Source organism: Pan paniscus, chromosome 4 (genome assembly GCF_029289425.2).
Source record: "Pan paniscus chromosome 4, NHGRI_mPanPan1-v2.0_pri, whole genome shotgun sequence".
Classification (NCBI taxonomy): Eukaryota; Metazoa; Chordata; class Mammalia; order Primates; family Hominidae; genus Pan; species Pan paniscus.
Genome location: NC_073253.2, coordinates 5,319,651 through 5,332,174, shown reverse-complemented (window position 1 = coordinate 5,332,174; position 12,524 = coordinate 5,319,651). Strand labels below are relative to the sequence as shown.

Genomic DNA, 12,524 nt, shown 5'->3' with positions numbered 1-12,524 from the left:
TTTTTTTTTTGAGACAGGTTCTCATTCTGTCCCCCAGACTAGAGTGCAGTGGCACAATCACAGCTCACTGCAGCCTTGACCTCTTGGGCTCAAGCGATCCTCCCACTTCAGCCTCTGGAGTAGCTGGGACTACAGATGTGTGCCAGCACATCTGGCTAATTTTTGTATTTTTTGTAGCCATGTTGCCCAGGCTGGGCTCAATTTTTTTTTTTTTTTAATTTAAACTGTTGAGAGCATATCTGACACTCTGGCTTATAAACATAATTTTCTAAAGCATCGACTTTTTCCAAAGTGGAAAATGCTGAAGCAGCTTGTCCAAAGGCAACATTGTAAATAAATACTGAAAAATAAACAGAAGTGACCAGCATGGTTGTGACGTCACCTACAGCAGCGCCTGTTCGGTGATTAAAGGTTCAGTGGCCCTGCCTCCTGTATGTACAACTTCCCATTCATTGCATGGGTAGAAAAGCTCTTCCTGACGCCCCCATCCTGTATGCCAGCATCTCCTCAGAGCCAGCAAGGCCTGGAGCATGTGTGGGGCAATGGCAGTGAAAGGAAGAGCAGTGATGTGTGAAGTTCAAGTTCTCCCCTCTTTCCCATGAGGTCCACTGCTGGTGTGTTCTCTCCTCCCTATCAGGTTACTCCAGGCAGGTTAGGAGCAATGCTAGTAATCCAGAGAATCTTAAAGTCAGGCCTGGCTACATTGCTCCTAAGTGTACCAAGAAGACAACACCCTCCATTCTGATGATCAGTTCCTGGAGACTCTGTTTATTAACTCTTTAATCACCACCAATCACCCTTCAAAGGAGATACTGTCAGAGGCATTCAAACCAGAGTGACTCCATCTTGAATGAAGCCTGGACAAATGAGGCTGTGCTTGCTGGGCTTCATTCCCAGGAGTCTGGCATTCCCAGCCTCTAGATGTTTACAGTTAAGAGAACAGATTAATAATGTTTACTAAACAGACCGAGGCCCAGGAATGTCCTGATATTCTGATAGCTTGAGAACAAAAGCATTCCTAATTTTGCTTTAAAGATAACAATATCAATTCTTGCAAAATATTGTAATTAATGAAAATTAATCTTTTATCACAAACCCTTGTAGTAGAGCACATCACTCATGATTTTTTTTTTATCCTGTATATAAACAAGCATTATACCTAGGGTGGGTGCCTTCCTCCTCTTGTTTTCGGGAATACCCTGCTCTACCTATGGAGTAGCCATTCTTCCTTCTTTTACTTTCCTAATAAACTTGTCTTTTCTTTATTCTATGGATTCACCTCAAATTCTTTCTTGCGTGAGATCCAAGATCCCTCTTTTGGGGTTTGGATTAGGACCCTTTCTGTAATAATACTGTTATTACCCCTACGTACAGATGAGGATGAATTGTGACACAGAGGTGTTAAGTGGTGGCTACAGCTGGAGAGCACCAGGACAGGCTGGGGTTGGATGGTTCTCCTGGCTTCAGAGTCTGTGCTGTCATCAAGCATCCCCTGACGGATGCTCCTGTCTTCCCCAGGGACCCTGCTCAGGTTCTCAGAGTTTTGTGTCCTATTTTACTCAAGGGTTTTTCTTGGCCATGGCTGTGGAGGACACGCTGGCTATTGACAGCTAGGGTCATCATGCTCAAGAGAGGACTACCTTCATTACACTGTTTTGGCCAGGACTTAAAAATTTACCGCTTTCACGATGATTCTCCACCCGCTCTGTGCCCCTGGAACACCAGCTTTCTGTGTATGAATATCCTAACCTGCTGGGGGGAAGCCATCACTGGCACAGGCTGCCTTTTGAGGTTAAGAAGGTCCTTAACAATGAATCCTTATGCTAAGCACATGGCTTATGCTTGCTTCCCCCCACTCCGCCCCCAACTGGGGAGTGAGGAAATGCAAGGGAATCACCTCGTTTATGCTCTGGTTTCCTTTCAGTGCATTAAAGAATGCCCTTAGGCTGACAAAGCATTAACAGTCAGCAAATGTTTGTTTCATGTTTGCACATTTCTTTTGGCAAACACCCAATTTCCTCTCTAACATTTCTGATCAAGGCTCACTCTTGTCTTGGGGGTAACTTGAAAAGTGAGTAATCAGGATTTTAGTTAACATAACCAAAGTCACAGGCGCATGATATAAATGCTGATTTTGCCCCTGTGATGCCCTTGCAGTTAGCTTTTGAGTGCTCTCCATGTGACCAAGCTGTGCTGCGTGCCTTTTCATTGTGTTTCACATGCCTTTTGGGGTTTGTTTATCACAGATGAAAAAGAACAAAGACAAAAACAAAACTATTTTGGTGCTTTAAAACATCGTGATCGGTAACCAGGTTCTACTCTACACAAGAAAACTTTCTAGGATCGCACCCTCCCAAACGGCATGCTAACAGTTGTTTCTTGATCGAAGATATCTGTGATCAAACAAGTTCCAGAAATGCAGGATTGGACCGAGCAAGGTGGGTTTCTTGGAGCAGAACAGTCCTAGCCTTTATTCTGCTGGGGAATCTGTGGCTCATTGTAAGGGAAGTCCAGCATTGGGCAGCACAGGCTTAACAGACAGAGGAGAGCTTTCCTGAGGGTCATCATTGCAAGGGATAATTATCTGTTAAGATATTATTTAGGAAATGATATACTCGATTTAGGATTCTAAAGGTGAATTGCTGTGGCTTCTGCTTGCAAACTTTCATGTATTCTAGCTAGGCATACATAAACCAAAAATGAAATTCTAAGCCACCCAGCCAACCGAACGGACCTCCCTTTTGGCAAAGGAAATCCCAAAGAAACTTTAAAAACCAGTTCAGGTCATGATGGAAAAGGTGGCCAGATATGCATTATTATGCCCTCCTCCCTTTAGGAAGTTAGGCATAACAGACCAGCATTAATGCTAAAATGGAGATCTTAAGACTGATAAAATGGACTCTTTGTAGCAATAAGATACCGAATTCGAATTCCAACCTGACTCTGGTATAGCATCACATGGCGGAAAACAGATCCTGAAGGAAATCAAAGTATTTTACCCCACTATATATTAATATTTCTGTGACATATTTTGGAAGGGCTCTGCACAGCCTTCTCTTGTGAGGGAAATTTGCATTGTGTAGAGAATGTCCTTCCTTTACTAGATCTTTTCCACAGAGTTTGACACCTTCTAAGGTTGGAAAAGAGACATTTACCATATATTCTCTCTGAAGTCGGCTACCTGGAGTCTTCATCTACATGACAAGAACATCAGCTTCTACAACTTCCCTTATTTTAACACAAGTATGTCTTTCTGCAGACTACAAAGCTTTCAGCAAAGCTTAACTCTTTCAACCAATTGCCAATCAGAAAATCTTTAAATCCAGCCTATGACCCATGAGCCCCCTTGCTTCTAGATGTTCTGCCTTTCCAGGCTAACTAAATGTATAACTTATAGGTATCAATGTATGTCTTTGCCTGTAACTTCTGCCTCCCTAAAAATGTGTAGAATCAAGCTGTAACTTGACCACCTTGGCGTGTTCTCAGGACCTCTTAAGGCTGTGTCCTGGGCCATGGTCACTCTTATTTGGCTCAGAATAAACCTCTTCAAGTATTTTACAGAGTTTAGCTTTTTTTTTTTTCATTAATACATGTAAGACAAAGTGAAAAATTGAGTAAATTCACTACAACATTATGCATTTACATCTGGAAAGTTCCAGCGGTGTGGTGGGTGGTGGAAGGATTCATGAGAGAAGTGCGTAGGACAAGCAGCATGCCATTTAACAAATGCTTTCATGTTGCTCCCCTTGGATAAGTACTGCTCTTTCTCTTTACAAACTAAAGTTTATAAACTAAAGTTCTGCTCACATGGATACTAGAAAACATTTTCTACAAGCAGGCTTGCAACTCATTTGATGGTGTATATGACCATCATATATATATATATGTACACATATATGTACACACACATATATATACATGTATATACATATATACTGTCAGGCCTCTGAGCCCAAGCTAAGCCATCATATCCCCTGTGACCTGCACGTACACACCCAGATGGCCGGTCCCTGCCTTAACTGATGACGTTCCACCACAAAAGAAATGAAAATGGCCTGTTCCTGCCTTAACTGATGACATTATCTTGTGAAATTCCTTCTCCTGGTTCATGCTGGCTCAAAAGCCCCTACTGAGCACCTTGTGACCCCCACTCCTGCCTGCCAGAGAACAACCCCCCTTTGACTGTAATTTTCCTTTACCTACCCAAATCTTATAAAACGGCCCCACCCATATCTCCCTTCGCTGACTCTCTTTTCAGACTCAGCCCGCCTGCACCCAGGTGAAATAAACAGCTTTATTGCTCACACAAAGCCTGTTTGGTGGTCTCTTCACACAGACGTGTGTGAAATATACATATATGCATATGTACACATACACACATATTCATAACTGGCAAATGGATGCCCATTTTTTTCTGAGGATAATGAGACATAATTTGTACATTGTGGAAAGAAAAGAATGAACAACTAAATATTGTGCTTTAAAGTTAATTTTGAATCATGATGTAATTCTTCTCCTATATTATCTGCCTATTTACTTCATAAATAAATGTACTAACTGCCTCTGAACTGTACACTTAAAATGGTTACACTTTAAACTGTTTAATTCTATACTATGTGTAATTTACTTCAACAAAAACAAATCAGCAGAGGCTGGATGTATCCATAAATATTTATTGTCTCACCAATCAAAACGGAAATGGTATACTTTGCAAATAATAGGATTTATTTGACATATGATAGTTTTGCCAGAGTTCTCTATTTGTTAAAATAATTTTAAGTAATTTGTTTTCACTTATGAAGTCAATGTAAAAAAATTATGGCATCTTACCAAAAATCCATAACTCCAGGCTAATCATGAGGAGACATTAAATAAATCCAAATTGAGGAATATTCAACAAAACACCTGACAAGCAATCTTCAAAACTGTCAAATACAAGGAAAGACTGAGAAGCTGCCACAATCAGAAGAGATGAAGGTAACATGAATAAATGCAACTTGAAGAATTGGCTAGGCCCTGGCACTCCTTGGGCTTCATGCCCAGGAAACCACCCTGGTGATGTGGAGTCCTGCATTGGACAGAAGGGTGCTAATCCCAGCACTTTGGGAGGCCAAGGAGGGTGGATCATGAGGTCAGGAGATCGAGACCATCCTGGCTAACATGGTGAAACCCGGTCTCTACTAAAAATACAAAAAAGTAGCTGGGAGTGGTGCCGGGCGCCTGTAGTCACAGCTACTCGGAAGGCTAAGGCAGGAGAATGGTGTGAACCCGGGAGGCAGAGCTTGCAGTGAGCCGAGATTGCACCACTGCACTCCAGCCTGGGTGACAGAGTGAGACCCCGTCTCAAAAAAAAAAAAAAAGAAGGGTGCCGTTCTGTGGAAAGACTGCTGAAGTCTGAATGAAGCCTGGAATTTAGTTACTGGTACTGCACTCATATTATTTTTTTACTTTTAATAAATATATAACAATAAATTACATATTGGGGTAAGAGAACCCTTTCTGTCCCCTGTTGAGGTTTGATATTTGAATCTGAGAAATGAACTGAAATAGACTGATTAATAGGAGATAAGACATAAATTTATTAGGTGCATAGAAATATCACAATACCTAACAATCCAATGAGACTTATATAACCTTTTTCACAGGGGAAAGGGAAGTAGGGGCTGTAGGCACTGTTAGAAGAAAAGTAAATGAGTTTTAGGGGAGATGAATGGGCTTGAAGAACCAACAAATGCCTGGGACAGAGTCTGTCTGGGCTCTGGGTGTGGTGTCCACTCTAGTCTCTTCTCCCATGAGTTAATCTTCATTGTTTTATGAAATTATAAGAAGCGGGCTCTGCACAACTGCATTCCTTCCAGAGGAACTTCCCTTAGTTCGGGGAGTGAACCTCAGATAAGGTCCCTTGCCTGTACTTCTGAAGTGGCAGAAGGACAAGAGTCTTGCACGGGGGCATCATAGAGACTTTGGTTCTGGGGCTGCTCCTTTGGTTCAAAGAGGCCAACAGGTCAAAGCACCATACTTTGAGGCATTGTTTTCTGAACCCCAACATGTGCAAACTGATAACATTAGAGATAGCTGGGTGGAAGATACCTGGAAACTCTCTGTAGTATCTTTGCAACTCTTCTATAAATTTAACATTATTTCAATGTGAAAAATTTTAAAGTAAGAAAATAATGAGATAGAGAATTTTTAAAAGTCTCTTTCAAAAGTTTATAAATAAATGAGACTCAATCATCTAGAAATTCAGGTAATTTTATTTAGGTTATCTAGAAATTGAATGCTTCTATCAACTTCAACTTAATTGGTTGGTTGTATGTCAACTGAAATAGATGAAAGTTTCAGCCCCTTCCATCTTTGGTTGTATGTCTAGGGGAGGTTCATTAACCTCTTGGTGCTTCAGTTCCTCATCTGAGAAACAAGGTATTTTAGTGAGTTCCGGCTGTCATAACAAAACCCCATAGGCTGTGGACTTAAACAACTGAAATGCATTTTCTCAGAGTTCTGGAGGCTGGAAGTCTGAGATCAGGGTGCCAGCTTGGTTGGTTTCTGGTGAGGACTCTTCCTGGCTTGCTAACAGCCACCTTCTTGCTTAAGGGTCTTTCTTGCTTGTGGGAAGGGACAGGGTGAGCTCTCCAAAGTCTCATCTTATAAGGGCACTAATTCTGTCATGGGCACCTGTATTTAATCCATTTTCACACTGCTATAAAGAACCACTGGGTAATTTATGAAGAAAAAAGGTTTAATGGACTCATAGTTCTGCGGGCTTAACAGGAAGCATGACTGGGAGGCCTCAGGAAACTTACAATCACGGTGGAATGTGAAGGGGAAGCAAGCACCTTCTTCACATGGCAGCAGGAGAGAAAGAGTGGGAAGTGCCACACATTTTTAAACCACCAGATCTCATGAGAACTCACTCACTATCATGAGAATAGCAAGGGGGAAATTCGCCCCCATTATCCAATCACCTCCCACCAGGTCCGTCCTCCAATTGGACATGAGATTTGGGCAGGGACACAAATCCAAACATATCAGAATCCCACTCTCGGGACCCCGTGTAAACATGATTATCTCCCAGGGTCCCACCTCCCAATACCACCACATTGGAGATTGGGGGTTTAATTTATGAATATCAGGGAGACACCATTAAGTCCATTGCATGGGAACGTGCATACCAATAAGGCAACTTGTTTCTGCTGAGTGACATTATGTTTACAATGTTCTCTGAAGTTGCTGCCACGTGGCTGCCCTTCACTGAGCACCAGTACTGTTGTGTGGCTATCAGTGTGATTCCCCAGAACCTCTGTCGATATGAACAGTGATCATGGATTTAGTTCAGCATCTCCCTAACAACAAAAGGGTAAGATATTTAACTACATTAAAAAGTGACAGATGACATCACTGTCAGGAATAGATAAAAACTCTTTGACTCTTAATTTAATCCAGACCATTTACTTGACATAAGTAACTTTGCATCCACCAGGAGCAAAGGGGGATCAAAAATCCATCCATGCCAGAGTGATAAGCTCAGGCAGTGCAGGATAGGGGAAAATAATGCCACGTTAGAAAGAAGGATGACACAGCAAGGAAGGCAGAAGGCAGGACCTCCATCCTCACACCAGTGATGGCAGCAATGCCACCAGAATAGAACAGGGAGGTGTTGGGGAACCCTCTCCATGGAAGGGCATTAGAACTGAATCCTGAAAGATCTGGATCTGAGGGACTCACCGGAATATAAAGGGGACAAAGAAAACACAATGAATACAAAACGGTCTGGAGGCCTGTCCCCAGAGATTTCAGGCTGGAAACAAATCTGACTGGGTTGTTCTATAGGTACACCTCTCTGTATTTCTTTTTACATGGTAAAACACTTGGGAACACAAAGCCAGCCAGCAGGACCATCACCACCACTTTATTTTGACTGAGCCCCAGCTCCAGAGAAGAAGCTTAGAGCCAGGGCATCTTCCTCCTGGAAACACCCTCTCACTGGCCTCCTCTGTTCCCTGAGCTGTGCGTGAAGAAAGGGCTGTAACCAGGAAGTGAGTTTTTGTCCAAAAGGGTTGAATTTCAATGGGTCAAGACTTGGATGTCATAGTGCGTGATGGTTAATATTGAGTATCAACTTGATTGGATTGAAAGATGTAAAGTATTGTTCTTGGGTGTGTCTGTGAAGATGTTGCCAAAGGAGATTAACATTTGAGTCAGTGGCCTGGGAGAGGCAGACCCACCTTCAATCTGTGTGGGCACAATCTAATCAGCTGCCAGTATGGCCAGAATAAAAGTAGGCAGAAGAATATGGAAAGACTAGACTGGTTTAGTCTGCCAGCCTATATCTTTCTCCTGTGCTGGATGATTCCTGCCCAAGAACATGGGACTCCAATTTCTTCAGCTTTGGGACTCTTGGGACTTCAACCACGGACTGAAGGCTGCACTGTCGGCTTCCCTACTTTTGAGGTTCTGGGACTTGGATTGACTTCCTTGCCCTTCAGCTTCAGACAGCCTATTGTGGGACCTCACCTTGTGATTGTGTGAATCAATAGTCCTTAATAAATTCCCCTTTATAAATACATCTATCCTATTAGTTCTGTTCCTCTAGAGAATCCTGATCAATACACAGTGCCATATGCAGCTTTTATTCCAATGAAGTTAAACCTGAGAAAGAGGCCACACAGGTAGTTCTCCTCTCTGCTCCTCAGAGGAGAAGTCCACTTGCCTTCCTGGTGACTGACAGGCTGTGAGGTTCCTGTTTCATTGTCGGTCACCATTTTTCCACCCCAAACTCAACAACAGGTCGGGACACACAGAAGCTCAGAGAAGTGTGCACGTTTCTACATTGCTGGACAGCTCAATGCTCATGCCCCTGGAGCTCTCCAAGGTTGACCTTCATGTCTCGCAGGAAGTACATTTCAGCCAGCCTTCGTCCCCCATAGAGCAGAGCCTGGGGTGAGAAGTAGGTGCCAGTCCTTCATGAGGTGGTGAGGGTGGAGGAAAAGGGAGGTGAGACAAGAACACTGTGAAGCAGAAGTGGTGTGATGTCCAGCGTTGCCCCTGCTCCAGGAGCCCCCAGGAGACCCACCAGCCTCTCAGCAGGTGGCCCTGTGGTCCATAGGACTTCTCCAGTAGAGCTGAAGGGAGGGATCACAACTCAGAAAATTCTGGAGAGGGAGGGAGGGGATCTTTGATCTACCTTGCTTCCTCCCACCTCCCTCCACCTTAGAAGAGCTGCCTTATAGGCACTTCCAGGTGTCTCCTCCTTTCCTGGGCAGCGGGGAGCCAGGCCAATGTCTTGGATCATGGAATTGTGTCAGTGTCAAAAAGGAGGCTCCCCAGACACAGGCAGAGCACAGAGCATGAGGGAGAGAGAAAGAAGGGTCGGAGGAGGCTGAGAAGGGTTGCAAGGCCAAGCTCTCAAAACGGCCATAGAAGTGTTTTATCTTTCCTCATCTTTGGCATTTTAAAAAATGGTCATTCAGGCATGACAGAGCAGGGCTGGGCCAGAATATTCCGCTCACCGAAACACATGTTCGGTTGTTGTTCTGGATAAAGGATGTGAGGTAATGAATAATTCCTGAAGTTTGGTGGAGAATTTGGCCAAATTTTGAAGGCACTGGAAAGAAAAACATTGTTTCTGCATGTTAGTGAAAGAGTAATGAAGAGCACAGCAGGGCAGTGAGGCTCAGGGGTGAGAAGCCGCCAGGGAAACAGGATGCCTGAAGAGGATGCATGGTCTTGATTATCTGGGATGATGCTGGGGATTCTGAGATGGAACCTGCTCCTTTTTAAGTACCACCTTAGTGCCATCAAAGGAATATGGCTATGAGTGGGTTGAATAACATTTGGATACACAATCTGAATGTCTTAGTGCAGTTTGCCAGGTCTAAGAGAGAGTATGTTTTCATTTTAATAATAGCTTTTGCGTTCTCATTTCTCTCTGGTGGTGTTATTTATTTCACTTGGGCTCTGGTTTAAAATGAAGCGTTCATGGATTGGTCTGATATCAAATCACTAACACAGCAGACACCAAAGTGAAAAGAGAGTCCCAGGAAGGGCAATGAGCCCAATGATCTTGCCTTTTTGATGATTCCCATAAATCCAAGCATTTTGCTAAAATTAAAATGGCAACCTCAAAATCAGGCACAGTGGTAATCTAGAAGCAAAATTAGTACATTGCTGGAGAAAATAAAGAGAGAAATTAGAAACGAAAGCCCGTTTAGACTGACAAAGGATGGAGAGGGAGAATTCAGAGGAAACAAAGGGAAATTATACATTGTACACATACACACTTAGGATCGGGGACTACAAGGTCACACTGTTACTATGAAAGCAGACTGTTAAGTTTTATGATGCTGGGAGACAAATGCCTTCCAAGAAAAAGTAAAAAATCCCGCTAGGTTTATACAATCCTAGCCAGCAAAGTTTATGCTTTCAGAAAAATGTGTCTGAAAACAGGGGATTACAATACAAACCATTGTGTACCACCCCCTCCTGCCCTTGAGTTCCATGATGGCTTTCACAGATAGACATAGGAGATATTGAGCTCGAATTCTGCAGTGGACGGGGGTTTCTTTGCCTCTGGTGGAATTCCTTTCCCTCTGAAATGCCCTTATTCTCAAGGACAATTTTCTTTCTCCGTGGTTTATTGTCTGAGCAAGCCTTTATTGTAGGCAAGGAATCTTTGGCTACACTGAGCAGTGCCAAGAACAGTCAACAATAAACAAATAGTCATAACATTCAGCAGCATGTCAGTTATTGGAATGCAAAAGATAATGGTGGAGCAGGCTGAGGGGGCTTTGCATTTCTCTCCCTCCAGCCCTAGAGATTGCTTGCAAGTTTTCCTTCACGTTTTAAAAATATTGGAGCTGCTTCTTAAATATTGTAATGGCCTTTTCCTCCCTCACATTCACTTCGACCCAGATTTCTGACTTAGCTCTAACAGGACACAAAACTGTCATCTCTACCCAGCACTTGCTATGTCTACTCATAGTCCTATTGTTTAAGTTTATTGCCTATTTTTTAGCTGGGATTCTGCATATATCTATTTGTGTTTATGATATGGTCAACTCATAGGTTTTGCTCTCTCATGCTTTGTGTCTATGCTTCTCTGCCAGGCAGCAAACCCTGCAATTTGCTTTTGAATCCTACAATGGAGTACTTGGATGGATGGGGTGGTTGCAGGATGCCTTTGAAGGATACTTGTGAAGGTGGAACCACCGTGGCTTGGAAGCTTCGCAGATGTCGCTGTCTCCAAGGATCAATTGCAAACACAATGACCTGATGAGCAGAGAAATCCCATCTTAGAAAAAAAGAGAGAGCTGAGTCTACAGAGCCGCTACTTAGGAGTCTGACTTCATAATCAATTGTGAAATGTGGAATATAATAGAAATTTAAATTCTATCTACATTATGTTAGGGTTAATAAAAAAAAAGGGCATATATGAGTAGTCTTTAAAAATTCCTTCTCGTGACTCCAGTTAAATAGGCTGAAATGAATTCGTTTAATACGCCTTTCCACATTCTATGTTAGCCATTTTATTCTTTGAATTATCACATACACAACATTCAATACTATTTTTAAAATAAATCCTAGAATCCCACCTCATACCATTTGCTGAGATTTTCCATTTAAGTTTCTTTGATGTGGCCTCTGGTAATGTGGATGTGCCTGTGTGTGGATGTGTGTGTATGTGAGTGTGTGTGAGAGAGAAATAAGTGTGTACAAGTCACCCTGGAACAGCAGGGGATTAAAGGAGCCAACCTCTGCATAGAAAAAAAAAATCCATGCATAAATTTTTACTCCTCAAAACCTGAATCACTAATATCCTACTGCTGACTGGAAGACTTACTGATAATATAAACAATAGATTAATGTGTATATTTTATGCATTCATAACATATCTAACATTTTGTAATTGTAAAAATATTTCTAGGCTACACAATTCATCTGTGAGTTTTTAAAAATTGTTGCAAACCTCCAAAATTGTTCCAATGTATTGATTGAAAAAAAAATCCACATATAGGAACCTGTGCAGTTGAAACCTGTGATGTTAAAGAGACTATTGTACTATGCTTTCAGCAAGTGGGCATTTAGTGGGGTTGGTAGGCTGGGAAACTTACTCTAAAGCTTTTGGTGATGTAGAATACACTAGGTATACAGTAGAAAACAAAATTACCAGGAGGACTGCGTTTCAATGGAGTGAAAAGAATATTCAAAACGTATAAAAGATTTTCAGTAAAGGTCAGCACATTTGAAGAAGTACGTAAAAACTTAGATAAATCTTATATAATATTTACTCAGGATAGATGATTAATTTTTTTGTTTCTGAATAAACTTTATTTTTAGAGCTATTTTAGGTTTATAGAAAAATTACACAGAAAGTACAGAGTTCTCATATACACCACCCCGTCCTCTACAGTTCCCCTTTTATTATTAACAACGTGCATGAGTGTGGTATATTTGCAACAACTGAGGAACCAATATTGATGAGGCAGTTTGAATAGAGCCTCTGACCTGGACACCTAAGAGTTCCC

General features: G+C 42.2%; 2 long non-coding RNA genes across 2 annotated transcripts in view; one reads left to right on the top strand and one right to left on the bottom strand.

Annotated features, from left to right (window-relative positions):
- The first annotated feature begins 2,330 nt into the window (after positions 1-2,330).
- LOC130541503 (uncharacterized) lies at positions 2,331-11,429 on the top strand. The gene is made up of 2 exons (XR_008955557.1): positions 2,331-2,438; positions 11,106-11,429. It is a non-coding gene; the product is annotated as an uncharacterized LOC130541503 (long non-coding RNA).
- LOC130541504 (uncharacterized) overlaps positions 10,617-12,524 on the bottom strand; it is a 35,781-nt gene continuing 33,873 nt past the window's right edge. Inside the window, exon 7 of the long non-coding RNA XR_008955558.1 lies at positions 10,617-11,268. This is a non-coding gene — a long non-coding RNA (uncharacterized LOC130541504). The remainder of the gene's footprint in view (positions 11,269-12,524) is intronic.